Source organism: Triticum urartu, chromosome 1A (genome assembly GCF_056163025.1).
Source record: "Triticum urartu cultivar PI428250 chromosome 1A, HENAU_Tu73, whole genome shotgun sequence".
Taxonomy (NCBI): domain Eukaryota; kingdom Viridiplantae; phylum Streptophyta; class Magnoliopsida; order Poales; family Poaceae; genus Triticum; species Triticum urartu.
Window position 1 is genome coordinate 49404004 of NC_141873.1, and position 13077 is coordinate 49417080.

Below are 13077 nucleotides of genomic sequence, written 5' to 3' on the forward strand. Positions count from 1 at the left end.
GATAAGCAATCCGTACAACTAAAACCAGCCCTCGAGTTTCCCCGAGGTGGCGCTGCAAGGGGCTCTAGTTTGGACCAACACTCAGAGGAGCACTGGCCCGGGGGGGGGGGGGGTTTAATAAAGATGACCCTCGGGCTCCGGAAACCCAAGGGAAAAAGAGGCTAGGTGGCGAATGGTAAAACCAAGGTTGGGCATTGCTGGAGGAGTTTTATTCAAGGCGAACTGTCAAGGGGTTCCCATTATAACCCAACCGTGTAAGGAACGCAAAATCCGGGAACATAATGACGGAAAATAGGGCGGCAAGAGTGGAACAAAACACTAGGAATAAGGCCGAGCCTTCCACCCTTTACCAAGTATATAGGTGCATTAAGATAATCAAGATAATATGGTGATATCCCAACAATAAACATGTTCCAACAAGGAACAATCTCCAATCTTCACCTGCAACTAGCAACGCTATAAGAGGGGCTGAGCAAAGCGGTAACATAGCCAAACAACGGTTTGCTAGGACAAGGTGGGTTAGAGGTTTGACATGGAAATTTGGGAGGGATGATAAGCAAGTGGTAGGTATCGTAGCATAGGCATAGCAAAAGAGTGAGCATCTAGCAAGCAAAGATAGAAGTGATTTCGAGGGTATGGTCATCTTGCCTGCAAAGCTTTCTGAGTTGACTTGATCCTCGTAAGCATACTCAATGGGCTCCTCGATCACGTACTCGTCTCCCGGATCTACCCAAAGCAAGACAACAAGCAAAAGGGAACACAATCAACCACGTGCAATGCTCAAACAACATGATGCGAAACATGGTATGATATGCGGGATGCGGTATGCGATGCATATGTATGATTTGGAAAGGAATGATTGAACCTGTCCTCAACTTGGAAAACCAAGAGTGCCACTAGAAAGGTGAGTTGATTTCGATCGAAATCGATATAAAGATCACCGGAATCGGATGCACGGTTTGGAAATGGCAAGCAAAATAAATATGGCACCGGTCTGCGATTAACAACATGAGACCATATAAATGCATCAAGAACAACGATACTGCACCCAAACATAGCAACAAAATACATGGCAGGGATCCACTCATGATGCTTGCAAAAGATGAACACTGATCTACGGCTAATTCACTCAATAGAAGGTTCAAACAAGCATGGCAAAAGTGCAAAAGATTACAGGTTTCAGACTTAGTGAAAATAACAAGTCAGGAATTTAACATCAGGAAGCAATGTTTAGAACACGAAAACAACATGCTACAGGAACATATCATGGCAAAGCAAGGCATGGCATGAAGCTACTCAAAGCATACAACAAAAGTCCCTTAGTGACCATAAGCCAAAAGGGATCAGAAAATATAATTGCAAGCATGTGAACATAGCAAAAACATAAACAGATTCAGACTTGGTGAAAAACTGGAGCATGGCAAAACAGATAACAAGTAGGCATGTTTACGAGCTCGATGCACTCACTACGATGCATTGAATGACAAACTAAGTATATACCCAGCAAGTAGACATGGCATAGAAGCTAGACATGGCAAGAACAACAACATAGCATGCACGGATCAACTACAACAAGCTCGACAAAATTGCTAAACATGTTAACAATCTGCCAGGAACATTTTATAGCAAAAGTAGAGCTCGATTGACTCAAGCTAGGGTGCTCCATAAATGCAAACAAAGACATGGATGGATAGAGCACCACAAAATCTACAAAACATCCTTACTGATCATGCTAAAAAGAGGCACGGATCACTAGGAATCAACATTAACATATGGCATAAAAATTACAGCAGGGCAATGACTTAGAATATTCCTAAGTCCCTGAAATCAGCAACATTAAGTAAGCTACTTAGCATGCTTGTGCTAGTCACCACAGAGATCACAAAAATACATGGCATACACCCTTGTAAAGATGGCATGGCATACTTCAAAACACAAGTAGAGCTCAGGATCATAGCGTGCACACATTAATCATGGCAAAAATGACAAAAGTGCATTTGCTGAAACAGATCTGAAACTAACATCACATAGCCCTCTTCCAACAGCATTTTGGGCATCAAGATGAGCTCAAATGAAAATGATGCAATGAGGCGAAATGATGTACTCGTCGAGACGAACATTTTGATATGCTACACGCACCAATCGGAGCTATGGATGCAGAGTTATGATGCGTCAAAGTATGCAAAAATTATCTGGGATTAGGGTTTCGGGGGAAAGTCAACCGAGAGATCTCAGATCTGGATCGCGGGGCACTGTAGCGGCTCGTCTCCCGAAGATTGCCGGAAAACCTGTTCGCCGGAGAGAAGACGACGGCGGCCGGAGTCGGACGCCGGAGAGGTCGCCGGCGCCGGGCGGCGGAGGTGGCCGCGGGCGACGAGGTCGCCGGAGCGGCGAGAAGCGGCGCGGCTCGGCTCCCTGTGGCTCGGGCGGGGCGGCGGATGAGCTACCGGAGCGGGGCGGCTCCGGTGGCAGAGCTTCGCTGGCGCGGGAGGAGGAGATGGGGCGGCACCGATCCGCGGCGGCGGGGAGCAGGTGGGCTGTGGGGGCCCGGTGCGGGCCTGGCGGGCCCGCGCGGCGGCGGTGAAGTGGGGCTCTCCCCCAGGCGACGTGGCGCGTCCCTATTGGACGAGGGCGGCGGCGGTGGGACGTCCGGCCGGAACGGACATTGTCCGGCTCGCTGAGAGGGGATTTAGGGTTTCGGGAAGAGGAGATCCGGGAATGAAATGGAGGGGTCTTTATATAGGCGTAGAGGGAGCTAGGAAGCTCCAAACGAGGTGCGGTTTGCGGCCACGCGATCGTGATTGAATGGCCTAGGTTATGGAGGAGGTTTAGGTGGGTTTTGAGCCACTTTGGAGGGGTGTTGGGCTGCAACACACACGAGGCCTTTTCGGTCCCTCGGTTAACCCTTGGAGTATCAAACGAAGTCCAAATGGCACGAAACCTGACAGGCGGTCTACCGGTAGTAAACCGAGGCCGCATGACAAGTCTCGATCAAATCCGAAAACGTTTAACACCCGCACACGAAAAGAGGTAGAAAGGGACACCGGAGGACATAGGAGCGCCGGACTGCAAAACGGACAACGAGGAAAATGCTCGGATGTATGAGAAGAACACGTATGCAAATGCAATGCATATGATGACATGATATGAGATGCAAGAAAAAGACACAAACACATGGAGACAAAAACCCGACAACGAGGTACTATCATAACTTAGTGCGGAAACGGCAAGAGTTGGAATACAAATAAGGTAGGCTACATCCGGGGTGTTACAACACTCCACCACTACGAAAGGATCTCATCCCGAGATCTAGGACTGGAAAAACTCCAGGTACTCAGAACGGAGGTGATCCTCGCATTCCCAGGTGGCTTCGCGGTCGGAATGATGTGACCACTTGACTTTCAGGAATTTGATTGACTTGTTGTGAGTCTTGCGCTCAGTTTCTTCAAGAATAGCAACAGGGTGCTCACGATAAGACAGGTCTTCTTGGAGATCAATGTCTTCAAAGTTGATGGTCCGGTCAGGAGTCTTGAAACACTTGCGGAGTTGAGAGACATGAAACACGTCGTGCACGTTTGCAAAGTTGGAGGGAAGCTCAAGTTGATAGGCGAGATCACCTCTTTTGCCAATGATCTTGAAAGTACCCACGTATCTAGGGGCAAGCTTCCCTTTGGTACCGAAGCGACGAGTACCTTTCATTGGAGAGACGCAGAGGTAGACATGGTCTCCGATCTCGAAAGCCAAGTCACGATGCTTGCTATCATAGTAACTCTTCTGGCGCGATTTCGCGGCTTTGAGATTTTCACGAATGACTTTGCACATTTCTTCAGCCTATGCGATCAAGTCATGGCCAAGAAGTTGGCGTTCACCAGTCTCTGACCAGTTAAGAGGAGTACGACACTTTCTTCCATAGAGAATTTCAAATGGGGCCTTGCCCGAACTCGCTTGAAAGCTGTTGTTGTAGGAGAACTCGGCATATGGAAGACAATCTTCCCACTTCATACCAAAAGAGATGACACAAGCCCTGAGCATATCTTCAATAATTTGATTACTCGCTCGACTTGGCCACTAGTTTGAGGATGAAAAGCTGTGCTATAGCGAATGTTGGTGCCCATGGCCTTCTGAAAAGAATCCAAAAACTTGGAGGTGAAGATGCTGCCACGATATGAAGATATCAACTATGGAATGCCGTGCAGAGAGACAATCCTGGAGGTATATAGCTCTGCCAACTGAGCTGCTGTGATAGATTCTTTGATAGGAAGGAAATGAGCCACTTTAGTGAGCTTGTCGATGACAACAAAGATAGCATCATTGCCACGCTTGGACTTTGGAAATCCAGTCACGAAGTCCATCTCAATATGGTCAAACTTCCATTCTGGAATGGCAAGAGGTGGGAGGAGACTAGCTGGTCGTTGGTGTTCTGCTTTCACTCTTCTGCAGACATCACATTCATTCACGAACTGAGCAATCTCGCGCTTCATTCGAGTCCACCAAAACGACTACTTGAGGTCATGGTACATCTTTGTACTTCCAGGGTGGATAGAGAGGAGGGAATTGTGAGCTTCGTTCAAAATGACTTTGCGAAAGTCACCTTTAGGCACAACAATGCGATCCTCGAAGAATAGAGTATCCTTGTCATCGAGACGATAGCACTTGTACTTGGGTTGACTCTTGGCAATCCCAATCTTCACCTTCTTCACCATAGCATCAAGAAGTTGAGCCTCGCGAATCTGATCTTCCAAAGTAGGAGAGACTTGGAGGTTGGCCAGAAATCCATGAGGAACAACTTGCAGATTGAGTTTGCGGAAAGCTTCACAAAGCTCGGGTTGGTAAGGCTTGAGAATCAAACTGTTGCAGTAAGCCTTTCTGCTCAATGCGTCAGCATTAGCCTTGCCTAGAGTATATTCGATACTCGGATTATACTCTTGAATCATTTCGACCCAACGAGTCTGCCTGAGGTCGAGATTAGGCTGAGTGAAGATGTACTTGAGACTCTTATGATCAGTGAAGATGTCCACTTTTCTTCCCAATAAGAGATGTCTCCAAGTTAAAAGAGCATGGATAAATGCCGCCAACTCGAGGTCATGAGTGGGGTAGTTCTTTTCGTTGGGCTTCAACTGGCGAGAGGTATAGGCCACAACTTTCTTCTCTTGCATCAGCACTGCACCAAGACCTTGAAGGGAAGCATCACAGAAGACCTCGAACGGTTTGGATTCATCAGGAGGAGTCAGAACTGGAGCAGTGACTAACTTCTCTTTCAGGGTGTTGAAAGCGATGTCGCATTCAAGAGACCAGACGTACTTCACATGCTTCTGCAAGAGGTTGGAAAGAGGCTTCGGGATCTTTGAGAAGTTCTCAACGAACCTTTGACAATAGCTTGCTAGCCCAAGAAAGCTGCGGAGTTGCTTCACATTCTGAGGTGGTTCCCAATTCACAATTGTAGACACCTTCTCAGGATTAACTGCTATGCCCTTGGCAGATATGATATGTCCAAGGTAGAGAACCTCATCGAGCCAAAACTCGCACTTTGAAAACTTCGCATAGAACTGATGTTCTCTGAGTTTATCGAGCACCAAACGCAAGTGCTTGGCATGATCCTCCTTGTTCTTGGAAAAGACCAAAATGTCATCGAGGTAGACCAAGACGAAGTCATTTGTATAGGCATTGAATATAAAATTCATCATGCGAGAGAATGTCGGAGGAGCGTTGACGAGGCCGAAAGACATGACAATGTATTCATATGAACCATAGCTTGTTCTGAATGCTGTCTTGGGGATATCTTGTTCACGAATGCGAATTTGGTGATAGCCCATAGGGAGATCAAGCTTGGAGAATACTTGAGCACCTTTGAGTCGTTCAAACAGCTCGTTGATGTTGGGAAGTGGGTACTTGTTCTTTATGGTCTTCTTTTTCAATGGACAGTAGTCAACACAAAGTCGGTCCATTCCATCCTTCTTCTTGACGAAAATAACGCCACAACCCCATGGAGAAGAACTTGGGTGGATAAGACCCATACGCTCTTGAATATCGAGTTGTTTCTTCAGCTCCTTCAACTCTTTAGGTCCAAGCTTGTAAGGGCGTTTGCAAACAGGTTCCGTGCCAGGCTCAAGATCGATGACGAATTCAACTGCCCGATGCGGAGGCATTCCTGGAAGCTCTTCTGGAAAGACGTCTTGATATTCACAAACGACTGGAATCTGAGAAATGGCATCCAGATCACCCTTCTCATTAAGAGAAAATAGTCGAATGGTATCATCCCTTGCGGCAAAGACAATTACATCCTCAAACGAATGAGTCAATTGAATCTGCTTGGCAGCACAATCAAGCTGAGCCTTGTGCTTAGAAAGCCAGTCCATTCCGAGAATAAGATCGATATCCGAGTCACCAAGGACATTAGGAGAAGACAAGAACTTATAGTCGCCCAACATGATAGAAACATCCGGAACAAAAACTCGAGAAGTCATTTGCCGGGCCGGAGAGACAATAGCCAAAGGTTTCGGCAAAACTTGAGTAACCAATTCATGCTTAGATGCAAAAGGTCTCGAGATGAAACAATGCGATGCACCAGTGTCAAAAAGAACTTTTGTAGGAATATCGTTAACAGGAAGGTTACCCATAATGACATCTGACGAGTCCTCTGCCTGAGCTGCGTTCATCATGTTGACCTTGGCGTGCTTGGGATTATGCTTGACCACTGCGGTACTGGCAGATCTCACAGGAGGAGGATGAAGACACCTATGATTGAAGCATTTGTTGGCATAGTGACCCTTCTGCTGACACTTGTTGCACGTGACCTCCGAGAGCGGACGGTGATACGGAGCACTTGATCTTGGAGCTTGAGACGAAGTCTTGTTCTGAAAGCCTGGGTTGGGTGGGTGGGAAGATCCATTGCCACCTTTGCTCTTCTGCTGATAAGGCTGACGGAACGGAGGAGGAGGAGGCAACCAATACTTTTGCTGCTTAGAAGCCACTTGAGTTGAGGAAGAAGGAGTTTCATCTCTGACTCGCTTCTTGGAAGCATCGCACTTGAGTTGAGCAGTGACGGTGTCCTGGACTAGGGGGTACTCAACACGTCATCTCCCGATCTGATAGATTGGGCCGAGGACCCCCGTGGCCGTATACTCGTGGGCCAGTTCGGACAGCTGCCGGATACAAGGAAGATTCCACAAGACTTGGCGATCAAGACAAGGACTTCTCCCCACCGGCGTATTCGGCTAGGACTCTTGTTAACCTAGGCCTATGGTGTATTATATAAACTAGGGCCAGGCTAGTCGATAGAAAAAAAGAGACATACAATCATACCATAGGCTAGCTTCTAGGGTTTAGCCTCTCCGATCTCGTGGTAGATCTACTCTTGTACTACCCATATCATCAATATTAATCAAGCAGGACGTAGGGTTTTACCTCCATCGAGAGGGCCCGAACCTGGGTAAAACATCATGTTCCCTGCCTACTGTTACCATCCGATCTAGACGCACAGTTCGGGACCCCCTACCCGAGATCCGCCGGTTTTGACACCGACATTGGTGCTTTCATTGAGAGTTCCGCTGTGTGATCGACAAAAGGATCGATGGCTCGCCTACAGATCAACTGCGACTTCGGCATCTTCATCACCAGCTCGACTGGTCACCTTGGTTCGACCAAGAATTGCGCCCCGTGTTCGGATCACCATGTCCGGACGAGGGCCTTCATCAAACATCAACTCCGATCTCTATCAAGATCACGGAGGAATCATCTATGGAGCTCGGGGGCTCAACGTCAACATTGCCCTCAAGTGACCGTGCTGTTTTTCTGGACAGCGAACTCGTATCTGCCACCACCACCTCCTCGAGTATCGCTTTGATGATCGCTTTGGTGGAATTGTGCGGAATTGAGTCTACAACAACCCTGGAAAATTTTGTCGAGTTCCGATGGAGGAATCTCTGGCAATCCACGATATACCGGAGCCCTGTCAAATCTGGACGGGAATTTGGATGAGTTTAGGGCGTGGTGTCCATCTTCTAGCTCGAACGTCCTTTGGAAGATCCAACCGTTGATCGGCTGCAGAATTCCAATATATACCACCTCTCAAAATTTCGGATCGATCCGACCGTCCAAACTCCGGGAACCTTCCGATTAGTGCATCACTTTTCGGATCTGTTTTCTGCGCGAAAACGAATCCGATCCGAGTTCATCTTTTTTATGAACAGGATTTCGGACGTCCCTTTTGAAGAAAGTTTTGTATGGGGTATTGTGTTTTGTTCCCGAACACATCCCACTAACTGTAAGATCTTTTGAACATGATCTTCAACATCATGCTGGTGTCAAACCAGTCCGGCAATATTACTCCACGGCTGCCGACCTGCGCTAGACACGGCGTCACTTTGTTGAGCCGAGCTCAACTTCTTCGGATCATCATCTCGGCAGGCCGAACAAGAGCCCGGCATCGCGAAGGATAAATCATCACCAACATCGCCGCCCCACGGATTACACGGAGCGGGCATACCGGCATCGCCGCATGGTCGCTTCATCAAGCCGGCATCGACCACGTCACGACCTGCATCGACAGGGCCACACTATTGCTTCTTCAAGCTGGTGTCCATCACACCGACCTACTTTGACTCATCAGCTGACATCGAGGCTTCGACATCTCGGCTGGACCGGGGGCTTCGCCATCTCTTCATCAACCTACTGTGGACACTTCGGTGTCACTAGCCGACCAGCTCCGTCACGTTAGCTAGGCCGAGGGCTTTGCCTCGGCGAGTCAACCTTTACCAGCATTGCCATGCCGTCGTTTTATCGCCCATCAGGTAATGGGTGTGCGGAGCGGGTCCCAATTTTAGGAATCACCTTCCTTCTGATTGCTACAACAAATAAACCAGGTGCTATTAATCCCAGTATTTTTTGCTTGTTTGGGTTCATTTTTCCCAAGGAATTATTACTCTGGTTTGTCCGTCATATGTACACAGGTCTATCAAATGGTGGCTGCATTAACGACAGTCGCATGGTGGTTCGGTCAGTTTCCGTATATAGTCCGGCGAACACCGCACTCGGAGCTCGGACCGACCTGCGAATTCAGGCTTTGCCATGCCTTTACCGCATCACGCCGACGCCCTGCATCGACTTGACTTCGGCGCCAGGCCATATTTCTTTTATTACTCACTTTGCATAAATTATTTATTATGCAATGATTTTTTTAATTATCATTATTACTATTATCTCCGGTTTGCACTATTTTTTGTGCACAGGAAAATGATCCGGGGACTTCGGCGTCACTCTGTCGGTCTGCATTGATCGTGCTATGTCACCACTTCGGCGTGTCAAGCTCTCCGCTCTGCCACCTCGGGACCGGCTTGAGGGATGGAACCTTGCCCCGCATCAAGCTCGGACCGCGTCATCAATACCGAACACATTAACCAGCTAAGTCGCTTTCATGCTCAAAGCTTTAATTTCTAACTTGCGTTCGGTTCGACCAAGCATTATACTTTTTTGGAAAAAAGTTGCTTCTAAAAAATTTCCTTGTCCAAACTTTGTTTGTGACGCATAAATTCAAATACCCCGTTTACTTGGGGGCTTCCTTTATGAAGCTTTTCCTGTTGCATATGATTATACTTGTACGGCTTCGTTCCTTGTTCGTGTATTACGCCACAATATGCACCACATTGACTTAAGCAATTTGCAAGTTGGGTTGCCTCGCTCCTGTGTTTACCCCTACGTTCCCGATTGTTCGGCTAGGGAGTAAAGGGAGCACCTCTGTGATTGTCACGATCGGGTCACCCGAGCCGGACCTCAGACTAGGTGAAGCCGAAAGCTAGCGCTCTTATAGTTATTCAATGATGGTCGGCACACAACGGAACTCATGAGTACAAAAAATCTATTGCACAAGTCTCATAATAACAATGAGCACCGAAGAAAGGTATCGGTGGGGGTACTATTTTCTTCGAAGATGCTTCTTACTCTTCGCAGTAATATAGCATAAGTTCCCTGAGCGCGCTTTGTCTGTTACAGCCTTATGGCCTGATTGCCTGGTTATTGGAAACACCGTCGATATTCTTGACCGATGGAGTACATAACACTTTTCGGTCCTTAACCGAAGAGGGAGAAGCCGACGGTCAGTTAAGACGTGTTTAAAGTTCGGTTGAACATAGATATGATATAAGTACTTCGGTACATGCAATCATTCTTCTACCCAAGTCACTTGGGGGCTCTTAAGTTTATTTGAGCCATTTTATAATAAGTGTTCTTCTTCTCAGTCGTTGCAAAGTTCTATTATTATTATTATTATTTATCACTCCTTTTTTCGACGCGAGTGTGCGGTCATTAGCCGGGGAGCCTAATTTCTCTCTCAAAGCCACTAGAGTTTAGTTTGGTAAACTGGCCTAATGAGAAGTACTCCGCCCTCGGGATAGGAGGTTGAAGCCGTAGGCTGACCCGCTCGAAGTCTTGAGATAGGATGTGTCATGTTAAAGGACGACAGAAGCACTTCTTTTTTCTAAGACCAATTTTCGGATTGGCACCAAACACTTGATCTTGTTCGGACGTCACGTTTTTACTGACGTTTCTTGGTTTTCCAAGCTTTTTGGCACTTTTAAAATATTTGTGCTTTTCCAGCATTAGTCTCGCAGTGCAACGCCGGACACCTTTAGGGATTCGGCAAAAACATTCTCAGATATTGCTATATATGCATCGGTTTCGAATTGTGTCTTCGGTCAATAGTTGGGTTGCCCGGCTCCTGCACTTGATTCCTACGTGCCGTTTTGTTTGGCTAGGCGTGCAAAGGGAGAACCACTGCGATTGTGCTTCCAGCTCACATGGTTAAGCACCTTAGTGGAGAAAGCCGAAAACTGACTGTCACAATAAGCGTAAACTGGTCAGCGATCCGATGACTATGACGGGCCATTCATAACATTGGTCGAAATGTTTACAGCTTGACCTCGACTGTCGCCGAACACTACCGGGGGCTATTAACTGGCCTCCCAAACTAAATCCTCGATATTTTGCTCTTACATTCGAGCTGAGGTTCATGATCATGCTTAGCATGACAACCCAAAGAAAGGAACCGATAGCGGGACTATTTTCTTTGGAATACATTTCTTCTGTTAAACAGTAATATAACATATCTCTCTGCGTACCTTTGTTTATAAAACTGTGTGGCCAGATTGCCTTGTTTGTCGTAAATCTTTGCCCTCATAAAGGCTTTATAAAGTAGGACAAACACTCCTCGGCTACTGGCCAAGGAGGTGGAAGCCGATGGTCGGTCAACAAAGTTTTGTACAATGCGGATCCGAGCATTAATGACGTAAAGTACTTGGATACATAGAGTCATTACACATAATTTGTGATTTTACTATGGATATTGATCCTTAATTCGGCCACCCGTGCCCGCATTAAGGCTCGGGGCCTACCGGGCTTCGGGCTTATTATTTACAAATATTAAAGGGGCACATTAATCCCCTCATCTGGTGTTGCCACCCGACCAGTGTCTCGGAGGCTACTGCATTGCTTGTCCAATGCAGAAAATTTTATGTGCAATATAGTTTCCGAGGAGATTTTGATCCTCAGGTTGGTCGGCCGCACCCAACCTGAGTCTCGAGGACTGAGCACGCCGCTTTTTGTGTCCCGGAGTATTCTGCCGAGCTAGGACTTGATCCTCAGACCGATTTTGCAAATCAACCTGAGTCTCAGCGGCTACTGGGATCAGCGGTCTTATGTCATCCTTCATGTGCATCTCGGGTTTTAGACCGATACCCACCTTGAGGGCTACTGGCTATATATCTCAGCAGAGAATAAATTGTGCCAATAAAAAATATTCACAAAAATCGGCCCACATTCGGGGTGGTGCACCACCTCGGAAGCAGCCCGGCATAAAGCTCGGACGTTAGTGGCTGGCTCCATAGAGGGCATTTACGGCATTAAGCTCGGCTAAACTCCTTCAAACTTCTTTGAACCAAGGTGATTTACGACACCTCGGATATAGTCCGGGCTGCAGCTCGGATATAGTCCGGTGTTGGAGCTCGGGTATACATTCCGGCGTTGGGGCTCGGATACATATTCCAGCGTTGGAGCTCGGATACAGTCCGGCGTTGGAGCTCGGATACATAGTCCGGCGTTGGAGCTCGGATACATTCCAGTGTTAGAGCTGGGAAGCGGTCCGGCGTTGGTGCTCGGCTGCAAAGGATACCTCGAATGTAGTCCGGCGTTGGAGCTCGAACGCAAGAGGACGCTGCCGCTCGGGAATAGCCTCAAACCCGAGGTGTGGCATAAAAATAACAAGGCATTGATAAAGGCCGTAAACTTAAAGGGGCTCCTCGGATACCCGACGTGCAAACTCGTCGAATGCATTTCGGCGATCCTCAAGATCGAAGATAAAGAAGATTTGTTGAACCAGTTTTCAAGACCGACGACCGAAGATGAAGAACAGTTCGGAAGAATCAAGGAGCGTCCCTAACTTGAAGACCGGTTCGGGGGGCTACTGACGGTGTCCTGGACTAGGGGGTACTCAACACGTCATCTCCCGATCTGATAGATTGGGCCGAGGACCCCCGTGGCCGTATACTCGTGGGCCAGTTCGGACAGCTGCCGCATACAAGGAAGATACCACAAGACTTGGCGATCAAGACAAGGACTTCTCCCCACCGGCGTATTCGGCTAGGACTCTTGTTAAACTAGGCCTCTGGTGTATTATATAAACCAGGGCCAGGCTAGTCGATAGAAAAAAGGAGACATACAATCATACCATAGGCTAGCTTCTAGGGTTTAGCCTCTCCGATCTCGTGGTAGATCTACTCTTGTACTACCCATATCATCAATATTAATCAAGCAGGACGTAGGGTTTTACCTCCATCGAGAGGGCCCGAACCTGGGTAAAACATCGTGTTCCCTGCCTCCTGTTGCCATCCGGCCTAGACGCACAGTTCAGGACCCCCTACCCGAGATCCGCCAGTTTTGACACCGACAAGCAGTCTCTTGTTTCAGTGCCATGTTGTAAAACTCATCGTACTTCTTCGGCTCAAAGAGCACGAGAGCTAGTTGGAGATCTTCTCCGAGGCCACCCCTGAACTGATAAATCATGCTCTTCTCGTCAGGGACGTCTTGCTT